This window comes from Pinus tabuliformis, chromosome 4_1 (assembly GCF_031772625.1).
Source record: "Pinus tabuliformis cultivar Carrire ecotype Pingquan chromosome 4_1, CPIR1, whole genome shotgun sequence".
NCBI classification, from domain to species: domain Eukaryota; kingdom Viridiplantae; phylum Streptophyta; class Pinopsida; order Pinales; family Pinaceae; genus Pinus; species Pinus tabuliformis.
Genome location: NC_142303.1, coordinates 411,888,559 through 411,904,549, shown reverse-complemented (window position 1 = coordinate 411,904,549; position 15,991 = coordinate 411,888,559).

Genomic DNA, 15,991 nt, shown 5'->3' with positions numbered 1-15,991 from the left:
ACAAGTTTTCCTGGAGATTTAGATCTCCCTCTAGATTTAGATCTCCCACTCAATGACTTAGTTTTGTTTTTGTTCTCGGACCATCCTCGTACAGACAAGGCATCACCATTTTGGCTCTCCATATTTTTCCATCTCATCTCCTCTGGCAGCAAGGCTGAGACTATTTCATCAAACTGCAAGGCAGTTGCATTGCTACCTATTGCAATAACCAGACTATCCCACGAATCTGGTAGAGAACACAACAAACTAATGCACTTATCTTCATCTGAAATTTTGATATCAACAAATGATAACTGACTTACCACAGTATTAAACGCATTCAGATGCTCTGTCATCGAGTCTCCATCTTTCATCCTCAGGTTATATAGCCTTTTCCGCAGGAACAGTTTATTCACCAGAGACTTAGATTGGTACAAAGTCCCTAACTTGTGCCACAAAGCCTTAGCCGTAGCTTCCCATAATACATTCAGCAATACTGAATCTGAGACACACAATCGTATTGTGCTCTTTGCCTTCCGATCCAACTTCTTCCATTCTTCATCAGACACTCCCATTGGTTTAGTACCTGGATCTACCACAATCCACTGATCTTTATCCACCAACAGATCCTCCATCTTGAGTTTCCACAACTCAAAACTCTGACCATTAAATTTCTCGATCTCTATCTTTCCACTGCTCGCCATCTTCTTTCACCACCAGAATCGATCTCGTAGATCTCCCACTGAACAGGGTCTACCATAGGCCCGAGAGAAACCCCTCAGCAACAAAGGTGTCCCCTTAAAGCCAAAACAACTTTGATACCAAATGTAGGTTTTAACCCCGTATAGAAATTACCTACATATGAATTCTACAACACAGAAAATAAACAATGTGAGAGCATAACGCACAAAACACATATGCACAAAGATTTTCCCCTAGATACCAAAACCGGGACTACCAGCTTGATTTTTCATAATGTTCCTTTCAATGTTATAATACATATTTATACATGCCGAAGCATCCAATACCAAGGACCGAAAAACCATCGCATCCAAAACCATGAACCGAAAACCATACGCAGGTTCGCCCAACCTAATATAGGGTCCAAAATTTTCTTTTCACGGGGTGCTGCCCTAGACCCCGTAGAGGGGGGCTACCTGCCCCCCTCAAACCCCCCAGACAAGGGGGGCTATTACCCCCCCTGTGACCCCCCGCTGTCTAATCGGCACAATGAAGGGGGGGGCTCCACCTCCCCTCTAAACCCCCGGTTCACTACGTAGGTTAGTCGTGGAAAGAATATAACACAACCCAACAAAATGTGGGATAATGAAGTAAGGGTAAAAATGGAGGGGAAGAGGAGTATTTTACGGGATGATGAGGAAATTAATAAACATGAGAGGGAGAATCTTGTGAAAGAAGGGGGAGTTAGTTATACTCATCTTTGCTTAGCTTTGTACTTTGATGAATGTACTTGCACATTATGATTTGAGCATGTAAAATGTGCTTAATATTTTGACCACATGGTCCATTCTGCAAGTTTTCTTCTACTTACGCTTTCTTAACCTAACATATTTTCTCCTTTGGCATGGGTGCACTTGAGCTAGAAAAACCTTTATTACCTTATTTTTTATTTGAATAAGACTATCTAAATATAACCTTATTTCTTCCAATGGGTCAGATTAAATTGTTGAGCTCATTTTTATTTCTCTACCTATCTACTAATCTACCAAGATTAAATAGTTTGGCTAGACTTTATTCTCTATCTATAACATGCAATTTAAAACATGAAATAGTCAATATTACACTATTTGACTATCATGGATTATTGCATTTTAACAAGCTACACACAATCATTATTTTGCATGAAAAAGTAAATAATAGTGGCACTTGGACTTGCACACTTTCATGGTCTGTTTTTGGGGTTCATATATATATTTTTCAATTTTATTTTTTATTTTTTTGACCTTTTGTTTCTTTTTTGTCCTTTGATTATTCTTTTAGGACATACCCTTTTTTTATCTTTTAAATATGGAAAACTATTTTCCGAAAGAAAAGTATGTACATATTACAAGCTTGAGAAAAAGTCAATTCAAAATTATGACACATATTGGTATAGGAACCTAACAAAACACAACATTTTGTACATGTTTCTGTTACAGAGACAATCACAAGGGGGGAAATAGTAGCTCTTGAAACTGATCCTAGCTTTAAAAATCATAGGGAGTCATTTGCTTCAAATGCTAATCATATCAAGGAGGGTTTTCTTGTGGAGCTTGGTGATCTATCAAGGATATTTTCACTTCTTTGATATTTTCTTTAGGATTCTAATATCCTTGAGCATTTTCTCTATCATTGCTAAGAGAAAACACTGATTGGGAATTTAATTTTTATTAATAGCCTAAATGCCTTGTTTGGTTCTGAAAATCATGTTGAATCATTAAAATCTTTGTAGGTTGTCTCCGATGAAGAGGGTCTTTGGGGTGTTTGGTTTTCAACCAAAGTACTGAGATTGAAGGATGGGAAAGATTTTGTCCATTATGATGAACTACTTTTAGATGAAGGTCATCTAAATCATCAAACTTAGTATCTTGCATCTTTCTTTATTTTACAATTCTCTTTATGATTTCTTTTTTAAGTGGAAATCATTGATTTAATAATGGAAGCATACATGATATGATTTATGGCATGTCCTTCAATTTATGCAAGCCTAGGTTGGCTTCAAGGGTGGATACCATTTAACAGAGATAATGGAAAATAACCTAGAATTTGTATGGATCATCGTTTGACTGTATAAAATTTGAATGCACACAGAAGTGTTGCACAACAGATATGGGTAATTATATTTGGAATGTGTGAGATCATGTGGATGCATGGACATTTGATGGTTAATCTCTTTTCATTTTGTCACATCATGTTTAGATTAGAACACCAACCAACTTTTGAACAATCTCTTAATTTTTATGCTTGTCTATGGCTTTTTTCTATATTGCGTGAGTCAAAGGGAAGTGGCCCAGAAATTGTTTCTTTATTTTACAGTTCTCTTTATGAGTTCTTTTTAAAGTGGAAATCATTGATTTAATAATGATAGCATACATGATATGATTTATGGCATGTCCTTTAGTTTATGCAGGCCGAGGTTAGCTTCAAGGGTGGGTACCTCTGAAGAGAGATAATTGAAAAGCACGTATAATTCATATGGCTCATCCTATGACTTTAATAAAATTTGAAGGCACACAGAATCACTACAGAGCAGCTATGGGTAATTATATGTGGAATGTGTGAGATCATATGGATGCATGGATATTTCATGGGTAATCTCTTGTCATTTTCTCACATCAAGTTTATATTAGAACACCAGACAACTTTTGCACAATATCTTAGTTTTTATGCTTGTCTATGGATTTTTGTCTATGTTCCACAAGTTAAAAAGATGTTACCCGAAAATTGTTCTTCCTTGTTACATTTTATATATGAGGCTACAAGATTCTGAGTTACAAACTATGAAGTATGTAGATATGCTACCACCCCTGAAGGACTCATCACTTGTGCTTTCTAGCGTTGGACATGAGTGGGCACCCTGGAGGATGTTGGTTATGTTATCCATCTCTTAGGGAATCTCTTCCAAATAGGGGACATCTGGGAGATGTCCTTATTAGAGAGGAAACACTTGGGATGTCCTTTTTGAAGTCATGAAAATTACAACTCCTTTTTCATCAGTTAATGCCACTGATGCTAGGAATCTTGTTTCAGGAATGAGGTCAACAAACTTGGAAATTTCAATGAGACATTTATTGCTGACTAGAATGATGGGGGATTCTAACTTAGGTCGTGGTGGGAGCAAGAATACCCCTTGAGAAATTATGAGTCCACCTCGCCCACTCACATTGTCACCATGAGTGTGGAGTACTCTAGTGAATGAAGGGGTGCAGTGGTCCACCATTCAGAGGAGTCTTCATCTTGAACCCCATCAAATGACTGCAGCAAGGCATCTCTATCAATTTGTACAACTTGGACACTACCCTACACCAAGAAGTGCTGCTCCTTGGATGCTTCACTTACCTTTCCTTGGGCCATGGGTGGCTCCTCCTCAAGGACCACCAATAAAGTCTGGCTTACAGATTTCTAGTTTTGCAGTTCCAGAAGGAACTCAGGATGCACTTAATAACCAGAGGAATTTTGTATCACCTTCTGTACAATATATGCTAATGACACTCGTCGTTCCTCATTTCCCAAGTATGTTGGGGGCTACTATAGTTCAAACTGGTACCAATATTGGTACAAATGTTCAAAAAACAAGTTTGGTAATAGGTAGGTAGTCCAACAAGGAGAAAAAACATAGAAAGAGGAAAAATAAAAGTGTTTCAGAAGAAATTGTTCGAACTGGTTGCTTGCAAGTGACATGCACTATTCCCAAACACCCTACTGAACCCACACCAGTATCTAAGCTTGGGCCATTAATGATTGTCTCGACTACTTCAAATGATGTCATTGCAAAAGATATTGACATCCTCGATATACCTTCTGTTCCTCATTTCCAGGTAATAAGTAGAGGAGAAACTAGACAGATAATTATGTTTTCAGAGGAAACAATAACTCGTATAGAATAGGTGAAATTGAATGTTGAATACCCCGCTTCTATTGCAACTATAGTGGTTAGGCACAACCAAGGAATTTGGAGTTAGTTAGCATCTCAAAAGAATTCTCAATTAGTTTCAAACTATGAAGCTAAGCTTTCTTCTACAACTATGGCAACAACTGCTGCTACATCGGTTGCTAAGGTTGCAATAGTAGCAACGAAGATTGCATCTAATGCTACTTTACAACTTACAAGCAAAGCACATGGAAATGGAGGCTCTGAGTTTTGATGGTAAACATGATGCTATTTTCTCTAGTGAAGTTGGATTTCTTGAAGGTAGCCAGGGCCATTCCCATTCAATTATTGCAACTGCCATGGAAGATGCCAAAAAGAAGGTTGAAGGTGCTTTTGCTTCTACAAAGAGGGCAGAGAATTTGGATGCAGTTGTGAGGGAAGTTGAACTATCTGCACAAGTTGTATCTCAAGCAAGAGTTGTTGTGGCCATGGGTGATCCTATTCAATTACCGTTGAATGTTTTACTGGAAGTTGGTCCAAAGGCTTATTGGAAGCTAATGAACCAAGAAGAAAATATTCAAAAAGATGATAATGTTCACAGTGAAACACCAACTCAACAAATTGTTATTAAAAATGAAAATATTGTTAAATATTACAAGTCGAAGGATAAGAGAGATGTGTTCAAGAATGAAACCTCAAGGAATACAAAAGAAGGCATGAAAGGGTCCTACAACAGAATTGTTAAGCATGTGGAGAAGGATGTCACACAGATGCTAGATCATTCACAATATGATATCTCAATGGAAAAGGATGTCAAAGTTCATAAGGAGAATCAAACTCTTGGTACAACCCAACTTGTTGTACCTGTTTCTGTTACAGAGACAATCACAAGGGGGGAAATAGTAACTCTTGAAACTGAACCTAGTTTTAAAAATCACAGGGATCCATTTGCTTCAAAGGCTAACGACATCAAGGAGGGATTTCTTGTGGAGGTTGGTGATCTAGCAAGGATATTTTCACTTCTCTGATCTTTGCTTTAGCATTGTAATATCCTTGAGAATTTCCTCTATCATTTCTAAGAGAAAACACTGATTGGGAATTAAATTTTTATTAACAACCTAAATTCCTTGTTTGGTTCTCAAAATCATGTTGAATCATTAAAATCTTTCTAGGTTGTCTCTGATGAAGAGGGTCTTCAGGGTGTTTGGTTTTCAGCCAAAGTACTGAGATTGAAGGATGGGAAAGCTTTTGTCCATTATGATGAACTACTTTTAGATGAAGGTCATCTAAATCATCAAACTTAGTATCTTGCATCTTTATATATTTTACAGTTCTCTTTATGATTTTTTTTTTAAGTGGAAGTCATTGATTTAAGAATGGAAGAATACATGATATGACTTATGGAATGTCCTTCAATTTATGTAGGTCCCGGTTAGCTTCAAGAGTGGATACCATTGAAGAGAGATAATGGATAATCACCTAGAATTCATATGGCTCATCCTATGACTGTATAAAATTTGAATGCACACAGAAGTGCTGTAGAAAAGCTATGGGTAATTATATTTGGAATGTGTGAGATCATGTGGATGCATGGATATTTGATGGGTAATCTCTTGTCATTTTCTCACATCAAGTTTAGATTAGAACACCAGCCAAATTTTGCACAATCTCTTAATTTTTATGTGTGTCTATGGATTTTTGTCTATATTGCATGAGTTAAAGGGAAGTGGCCCAGAAATTGTTCTTCCTTGTTACATTTTATTGATGAGGGTACAAGATTAAAAATGAGTTAGAAACTATGAAGTATGTAGATATGCTACCACCCTTGAAGGACTCATCACCTATGTTTTATGGTGTTGGAGATGAGTGGACACCCTGGAGGATGTTGGTGATTCCCTCCATCTCTTAGGGCATCTCTTCCAAATAGGGGACATCTGGGAGATGTCCTTCTTAGAGAGGAAAAAGTCTAAGATGTCGATTCTTATGCATGAATGTCTAAACATTCCTTGTCCATGGGCTATTTTATGGTGTCAGCATTGATTTGATGCCATTTTAAGCCAACTACATAAAAAGTAAATCATTCACCAATTCGAAGCCTAACCTATGTCGAAAAATGTGGAGAAATGCAATAGATTTGGAAGGTCAGTTTTTGAAGTTATATACATGGAGATTGTTATTTGTTTGTCAGGTTAGAGACTTAAAGTGTAGTAATAAATTTTTGTTGTGGCCATCCAAAATATTGAACAAAATTGGGTTTGTAGTTTGAATATTCACACCAATAAGTTATTATTTTACCTCCAAGTTCAACTGAAAATATTTTTGTCATTTTGAAATCATTTTCATTTCTGGTGGCAAGGATTTTTCTTTCCTTATCATTCTTCTTTCCAATCATAACTTTACAAGGTATATTTTTGAAGTCGAGGAAGATGACCACATTGTATTTATTTAGGAGTCATAATATTTGTTTATGTGTCTCTCTATGCATGGTAGTACACATAGATGATCAATTCTTGATAGACCTACACCTTATAATCTTAGAGTTTGTCTATGATAGAAAACTCGATATATTTATGGACATTTTGAATAAGGATATGGACAATTAAACTTGTATTTTGCAGCCTTAGTCTTCCTCATACTTTTAATAAAACAACTTGTCAAGACTTTATTAAACACCATTTTTGCAAGGTACATAAAAGGAAAAGATACCATCTTAAAGTCATATAAAAACCTTACTTAAATTCCTCTTCCATTTGTTCTACAGTTCTAGAAGTTACCCAAAAAAATCCTAATATATTTATTTATAGAATTTGGTTATAGTCCTAATTACAAAATCAAGATAAGCCAGACCATGATTGAATATATGAATCCATTCAATAAGTCACAATGTAGCATCTTTTGAACTGCAAATTTATTAATTCTGTTTTATTGCTTTACACTGGGATTTACTCCTGAGAATAATTTACCTTTTACGCAACTATAATGCACATGTGAAATTTGATAAAAAACGAGTTCATTCAAGCTAGAAAACCATTGCATCCAAAGTAAAAATCAAATCAATGATAAGATAATTCCAATAACAGTTAACAACACTTATGGGAAGCTTCATATTAGATTATCATTTTGTCTAGTACACATTTATAATTTCTTCTTTTATGTCAACAATAAGATCTCAAGGAAGTGAGTATCAAGCCACTTAAATTTTGTATAGTAATTTTGGAAACTCATGTTGTTATATGCCTAAAAGTACATTGTTCATTGGGGTTGATATCTGAACTAAAAAATGACCTAACACAAACCTTTTGATACCTTTTCCAACACATCTGCAATAAATGGTCCTATAAGTATAATCAAAGCTGATCATAGGAAGCCAACTGGTCTTGAATTACCATACCATTATTTGTGACAACCTAAAACCTTTGAACATTTCACCATATCATTGTCAACCCTATCCATACATGACAACATAACATTTCCATCATCTAAAATGTATAAATCCTAAATCATAAGAAATGATTAATCACATTGTATTTATTTTTCACGTCACGTTTGGGCCATTGTTACATTAACTGGTAAAGATACTTGTAGCCATAGTTACCAGATTCAGTTGAGCTTACTTGGCTTGTTTGACTAAGCTGGGATTTAAACCTGAGCAGATCAAATGGACTCAAAGCTTAACTTTGAAAAAATTCAAGGTCTAACACAGATTTGAGTAGAACTATCTCAGGATCTGACTTGGGCTTGGACAAGAATTGGGTAAAACTTGGTAGTTCAAAAAGAAAATTTTTGTCCAAGTTATTTTCTTTTGACCAAATTTCCCGAATTAACTCTTAAGTCTTGCCCGATTTTAATTCAAACCTTGTTTCTTTGTCCATGTTGAGTTGGACCCAAATCTTTATGGAAACATTTTCCTTAATTCTATTTCATAGATACATATAATCCATTTGAGGATTAGCGCATCCTTTCATCACTGTGTCTATCATTTAGAACCAAGATACAATACATTCATCTATTTGAAATCTGAGGGCCTTTAGAGCTAGAACTTTGTAGCAGTACTTGCAAGAGTATCGAACTTGAGGGCTTCCAATGAAGACACAAAGAAAGAGGAGTGTGTATAGGGAAGTGAAATACATGTGTTTGATACTTCCACACATTTTGAGGGAATTCCAATAGAAATGTCGTTGTTGTTGGATACACTGGCATTGGTTAGTTTCAAAAAAGTTCTCTGTCAAATATGTTGTTTTCATGAAGTAATATTTCCAACCAAGAGGATAAAGACTTGGCATGCCTAGGACATAGTGGTGTTATTTCTTGCATGTATTTGTGATTTATTAGTATTCAACCGCTAATAACTTTATTATGTAGCTGCTCGTTTAGTAATATATTACAACGGTGAATTGTTAAAGGAAAAAGATTTCGGTTTGTTTGAACGCTATAAACTGAAAGGAAATTTAGTTTTGAATTAGAAAAATGGAATACATTTTGAAAATATATTTTCTAATCAAATATAGGCCCATTTCCTAATCATTAAAAAAAATAGTCATGACAATAAGCAATGATTTTGGACTCAATGAATTACATAACTCTCTAGCTCAAAAACATGTTAGAATATTCAGTTTTGTCTACATTAGAGAAAAATGAATGAGTAACATTAAGTTTGATTTGAATATTTATAGAATCATTTCAGAGATTCTAAATGGAAATTGCATGTGCTAATTTTACTCAATTAACTACAGGGAAAACAAGGGGCATACATAATTTGTTGGCTTCTAGGAATTGGATTTCTTTTCTCCTAGAACGATACGCTGACAATTGAAGATTACTATGTTGAAGCTATATTCCCAGTTAGTATCACAATTTACAAAGTCTTGTCTTATTTTTTTCTAGTTTATTGTTGTAATCTTGTGTCAGCAATACTTTGCTCCACCCATTCAATTTCTATTGACCAGTTCTATTGTTAAAGTGTCACTGCTTCTTAAAGATAACTAGAGGAAATTATACAGCTACAAAAGTGGATCATGAAACATTCCTAATAGAAATTGCTAGCTCTGATGTGTTTGATTATGTTGGATAAAATCAGAATTTCAATGTACCATAAGCATGGGAATTCAAAATATTGGGATAGAAATGTGTGCGTCTATTTGCATTTATTACTTTAGTTAAAGATAACATTTCATGAACAAATGTTGTACACTAAGAACATAGTAGGTACAAAATTTATTCTATGGTGACATTTTATTTTCTTTGTGTATATAGGTCATCTGGCTACATAGTGGCCACTATTGCCCACCTAAAGAAAAAATGTTCGGGTTTCTTTCTTTTATGGGGAAAAGTGACATTAACAATATTGTTGATGTTGAGGTATATATCGTATAAATATTTTTATAGTCTACTTTAGTTTATATTCCAGTGTTCATCAACTTTCATGTCTTATACTTTGCATTGTATCTCTCTTTTCAGGAAAGGAACTCCATATTGATGGTAAGAAGAAGGAATTGAAGAAAGAGGAGAAGAATAACACCAGAGTGACAAAATGCAAATTAAGGAGAAAGAGAAGAGAACTGGTCTAGTGGTACCCATGGAGCCAATATCCCACATAATTCACACATAAAGAATAATGGTCAAGTCTTAAGAGTTGGTGAATTCACCTACAATGCCTTGGTAACACAATGATACTGTTTTGAAGTGATGAAACAATATTTCATGTGTAAATTTTACTCCAACCAATATGAAGTTGGAAACTCATATTGTAATACTTGACATTTTATATAATATAATTTATGTGGTTGAAATTATTTATAGTTGCACTTGATATTACTTAGTATTGTAATTAACATATGTAACTTTGCATTTTCATATTATATGAACATGTACATTGTATGCCATTTTTTTTTAATTTAGTTGCAAAATCATACTAATTAATTTATGTTGATTAATAATGAAAACATAAAATCAATCTAAAACTATTAAATTAGTAGTTTATGTTTATTAATGATGAACACATAAAATGAATATATGACTAAATTAGTTTTTTATAATGATTGTTAATGAAAATAAATGAAATGAATACAAACTACTAAAGTAGTAATTTATATAATGAATATGATACTACCAAAAAACATAAATGACTAATTCCAACGATAAATTTGTGATTACAAATGATGACTAAATTTTTCATGTATACGACTAATAGTAGCTAATTTATAGTATGTTATAACATGACTAAAATTTAGTCATATATCTTTGGTCATTAATTGGTTTCAAACAATGACTAAAATTTTCATATATATGACTATTAGTATCTAATTTACAGTATCTTATAACACAAACAACATTTTGGTCATATTTCTTTGGTCATTAATTAGTTGTCTCAGGTGATCTTTTAGTCATATATTTTGTTATATATTTGGTCATTAATTGTGACAATTAATGATCAAATCAATGATTAAATCAATAACCAAATCAATGACCAAATCAATGACTAAATTAATGACCAAATCAATTGCTAAATTAATGACTAAATATACTACTAGACATTAAAATTGTGACAACCAATTAATGACTAAGCTAAAAATGACTAAAAGTTGGTCGCATCATAAGATACTGTAAATTAGCTACTATTGGTCACCGACCGAAAAAGAGTCGTTTATACGTAAATTTTAGTCATTTTTTTAGTAACTAATTAGTCACTTTGTACTAGTGCATTAATGATTGGAATGTGGCACGAGGGTGACTGTCTAAAAGAAAGATTTGGTTCAACCATGTCTATAGTCGGGTGTTAGGTGGAAGTCCCGAACCTAGTCAGCTTTTTCCTGTGTTTAATAAAAGCTAAGTTCTCTTGCTTTTTTACTTGTTATTACGTGGCCTTAATGGATCTTATCTCATTGTTATTTACATGGTTTAATTCTAATTATAAGCATGTTTATGTGTCTGGTTATAGTCATGGTTACTTCATGTATTTATTTGTAACTAATAGGATAATGGATGCAAGGCCTAATTGATCTCAAAACAGTTAAGGGAAAAGGGTGGCGATCCTTCTTGTCATGTATTATGTGAGTTATCAGTCATTTATGCTGTCTTGTATTCATTTCCTGTAAATTGCATTGATGCCAAGTGTTTGAAAAAATGTTAGTCCAAGTTGGGGATGGTCAGGCCTAGTCCTGGAGTCAATTTTTTATTTGTAAGTCTTGTCATCATGTAAATTATGGATTCTGAAAGCTACAGGGGTTTCTGGGTAGTGACCTATATTATGGGCTTGAAAAGTGGCACAAATCCTATAGTTCTAGGCATAGGTATGAGGATAAAATTCCCCAGACGCATGCATACCCATGTTGTGCATGCGTCTAGAGGTTTTTAGACAGACCCTTGTCCATATCATGCGAGCATTGAAGGGTTTAGTGGTCTAAAATCTATGTGGGACCTAGGGGCTGGTTAGGGGAATGAATGGGATGCATTCAGGGAGCCCTATAGTAGGTGAAAAAGGTATGTTATGGCATGTATCTGTCAATTCCACTTCCTTAACTAACACAGGGAGTCGAATCATATCATGGTAACTTATCATCACATGTTTACCTCAGTTGGATGGTTACTTGGGTAGATGTGGGAGTAGGGACCTTACATGGAACCACTATGAACTCTTAGTGCCCAAAGTGTGTTTAGAATGTTTTCTTAGGAATATCACTATCTTTAATTCTTAATTGACGATAACCAGACCATAGAACGGAAAGACATAAGCCCCTTTCATTTGGTCGAAGAGCTCGTAAATTTGGGGATTTGGTATCTATTCTTTATTATAGCTTGATTTAAGTCTTGATAGTCTATACATAGCTGAAAGGAACAATCCTTCTTCTTGAATAAAATTATAGGCGCACCCCAAGGCCAGATACTAGGTTAGATGATTCCTAATTCTAATAGCTCCTTTAGTTGTATTTGCAATTCTTGAAGCTCTAGAGCTGTCATTCTCTAGGGTTTCTGAGAGACTAGTTTTGTATGAGTTTTTAATATTATTTTGAAATCAAACTCCATTTTAGAAGGAAATCCTAATAGTTCCTTAGGAAAAACATCCAGAAATTTGGGCAACATGGGGTGTTCCTCTAGGGATGATGCCTTTTCCTTTCTTACTTCCTTTACTATATATATTTGACAACTTTTTCTTAGGAAAAACATCATTTTCATTATTGAGATTAAGCATAAAGATACGCTCCTTTTAATGCCATGGATTTTGATTGGTTCTTCTACATTATTTATGCACATAATTCTATTTACATAATAGTCCACCCAATATTGGTGGGCTTCCATTCAATCCATCTCTATAATGATGTCATAGGCTCCTACGGCAATGGCATTTAATTTTAACTTAGTCAAAAACACCCATAAATCAACCACACATTCCTCAACACTTGAGTCTACTCATTATAGTTCCCTTAAAGCCATTTCTACCCATCTAAAATCATTTTTCTTGCATGCTACCAACCCACATTCATCTAATGCATATGAAGAAATGAAACTATCACTAGCACTAGAATCAAATAAGATTTTGAGTTTTATGCTATTAATAGTACCTAATGACTCCACTACATTGGATTGATGTTATGCTTGGTTGTTGTTGACTTCTTCCTAGATTCTATGACTATGTTTGGTATTTAATGATGGATCTTTTCTTTCCCTATTCACCACACATGATGAAGTATTTGGGAAATCACAATGAAAATGAGGTCCTCAACATCCCCAACAATTAACCTGTGGTGATCCCCTTGTGCCATTATTTCAGTTTCTTGAAAATAAGTTCGTTCCCCTGATGATTCTTCCTATGCTGAAAGTTCTTCAAGAGTTACAATGCCTCATGTTAGACCTTAATGAATCTACAAATACAACATTAGCTTGCACTGGAGCCTTTCCTCCTACTGCCATGGAAGTAAACCTATTACCATAAGGAAGTCCCCTCAAACTTCCTTCCCTGAAGAAGTTTCGGGGAGTTTTCCCCAGAAATATCAGTTGTGGTGGTCCCATCATCTTAATGTCCCTTTTGATCCCTAGAGGCTCCTCTCCATAAGGGGAACATTCACCTACCTCTGCCACTAACGATGGCCTCCATATTTTAACCATGGCCCTGATTCAGGGGTTTAATCGATACAAAAAATGCTTAACTTGGCATTCATTAATATCTATATAGGGGACATATTTTATGAGTTCCATAAAACTCATCTCGTATTCCTCCCTTTTTTTGTTACCTTGGACTAATGCATGAAAGTCTTTGACCTACTCTTTCTGAAAGTAGGGTGGAAATTACTTTGCATGGAATTTTTCCTTGAACAACTCCTAGGGGACGTTCCCTGATGTGAGATGAAACTATTTTTCTATATTTCACTACCAAATCAAAGGATTTCCTCTAAGATGGAATATAGTGATCTTTGTCTTAGAGGTGGAGGCATATTCCTTTAGCACAAAACACCTTGCCTTTCCTTCAACCATGCTTCAACGCATTCTCTGGCTCACCCTCCTGAGAATTCCAAGAACTTAATATTTTGCAGGTCCTTAAAAATATCCTCATGAGGTTGTCTAAGATCTGATCCTTTAGATACCTCTAGGTTTCCATCATTAAGGAAATGTCACTCTTCCTCAAGAGTGGTTGTCGATGACCCTTTTAGTGTTTCCAATATTTCTTCCAATGAGTGCATTATAATGGCTAGCTTAGGTGCTAGAGTTGTTGGTGTTGACGACGTTGCTAGCATTATAAACTGTGTTGGTGGTAGTGGCAATGTGACTGCCAGCTGGCTTCATTGTGGATGTGTCTATACCATCACAACCTTGTTCTGGCCACATAAAAATGATTATGAGTACCTAAGGTGAAAACTTAGGTTAGAAAATATAACATCGTAAACTCAATCTTGAATGTGGGTATGGGTTTTCTACTATTATTACCTACAAGAAGGTGTTACTGATATTGAGGTCAAGGAGGGTGATGTCATTACACCCATGCCCTAAATTTAATGATAATATGTTATAATATCTAACAATGTGTGACGATACTTATCATACTACGTAGGTTCTTATAGTTCATCAACAGTTGTTTATTAATGGTTTTAACTCAATTTTTCTAATATTTAACAATTGTAGTTCAATGATCTATCTTTAATAATGTTGCAATGTTACAATCTATCCATCTGATTCATACATGGCTTCCTCCTTATGATGTTTAGTTATCTTATGGGTTGATGTTTTCGAGAATATATATATTCAAAAGGTAACTCAATTTTACAATAAAAAAATATATGTGAATAAACCTATAATCTCAAGTCAACCCATGTACATATACATATATCAAATTTTATATTTAAGTGTAGATAAACAATGCAGATACATGCAGAAGAATGTAATGCAAATAGATTGTATGAATACTAACAATCATCATTATATTTTAACAATATATTAAATTCAAAATAAAAGTGGTTATAAAAACGTATATATATATATATATATATATATATATATATATATATATATATATATATATACCACACTAGAACACTATTCACCATATCACTCATATTTTTAAGATTTATAGAAGGTGTCACTGAGGTTTTAATACTAATTTCATCAGATATCAACACACCAAGTTGTAATTCCCCACCAAGAGTGACGAGCCTTACTCCTCCCCATGAAAATCACGTAACGTCTCCCCTCATCGAGCCACCTAGTTTGCCATGCGATCTCATATAGAATTAGGTACATGCAGTTCAATTTCCATCTGATGCGAGGTATATGATTCCCCGTAGGTGAGTATGCTCCTCTGCATCTAATTATGGCCTGCCATCATACCTACACAAGACCCCATGATCGCACTCTATATCACATTATTAATTGTCACTATAACTCAACAATATCCATACCTTGCCCCTCTGCCACCTTTGGTCTGACAGCAACTTTGGAAATGAGCCATGTTGTTTTTCTTTTCCATATTTATGCATTCCCTAGTTGGTCCCACCATGGGCGTATAATTGATCTCAAGAAAATGGTGGATGGTCATTACCCTTCATCTAGTGCAAAGGTCACTAATTATGGCAAAATTTTCTTAGGTCCTTTGGGGATTGAACTTGATAGTGTATGTTATTATTTGGTTTTGTCTCACCTTTAGGTGTTCATGCATAATTATAGTGTGTAGAATTTCTTAATTCACCTAAATTCACCTCAATTCACCTCAATTGGCCTTAATTATGCTCGTTCTTGCTCTTCGTATGGAAACATTTCATCTAGAGGTCTAAATTGAGTGCAAGGGGCCTCATTTGGACTCCATGGGTACTCTTATCATCAGATGCTCATCTAATTCTGCGACCTAGGGGCCATGGAAAATAGCTAGGGAACTCCATAGGCTTAGGTTCCCTTCAAGACTGCACGGTGAAGCATCAACAATGGATTCGACACAAC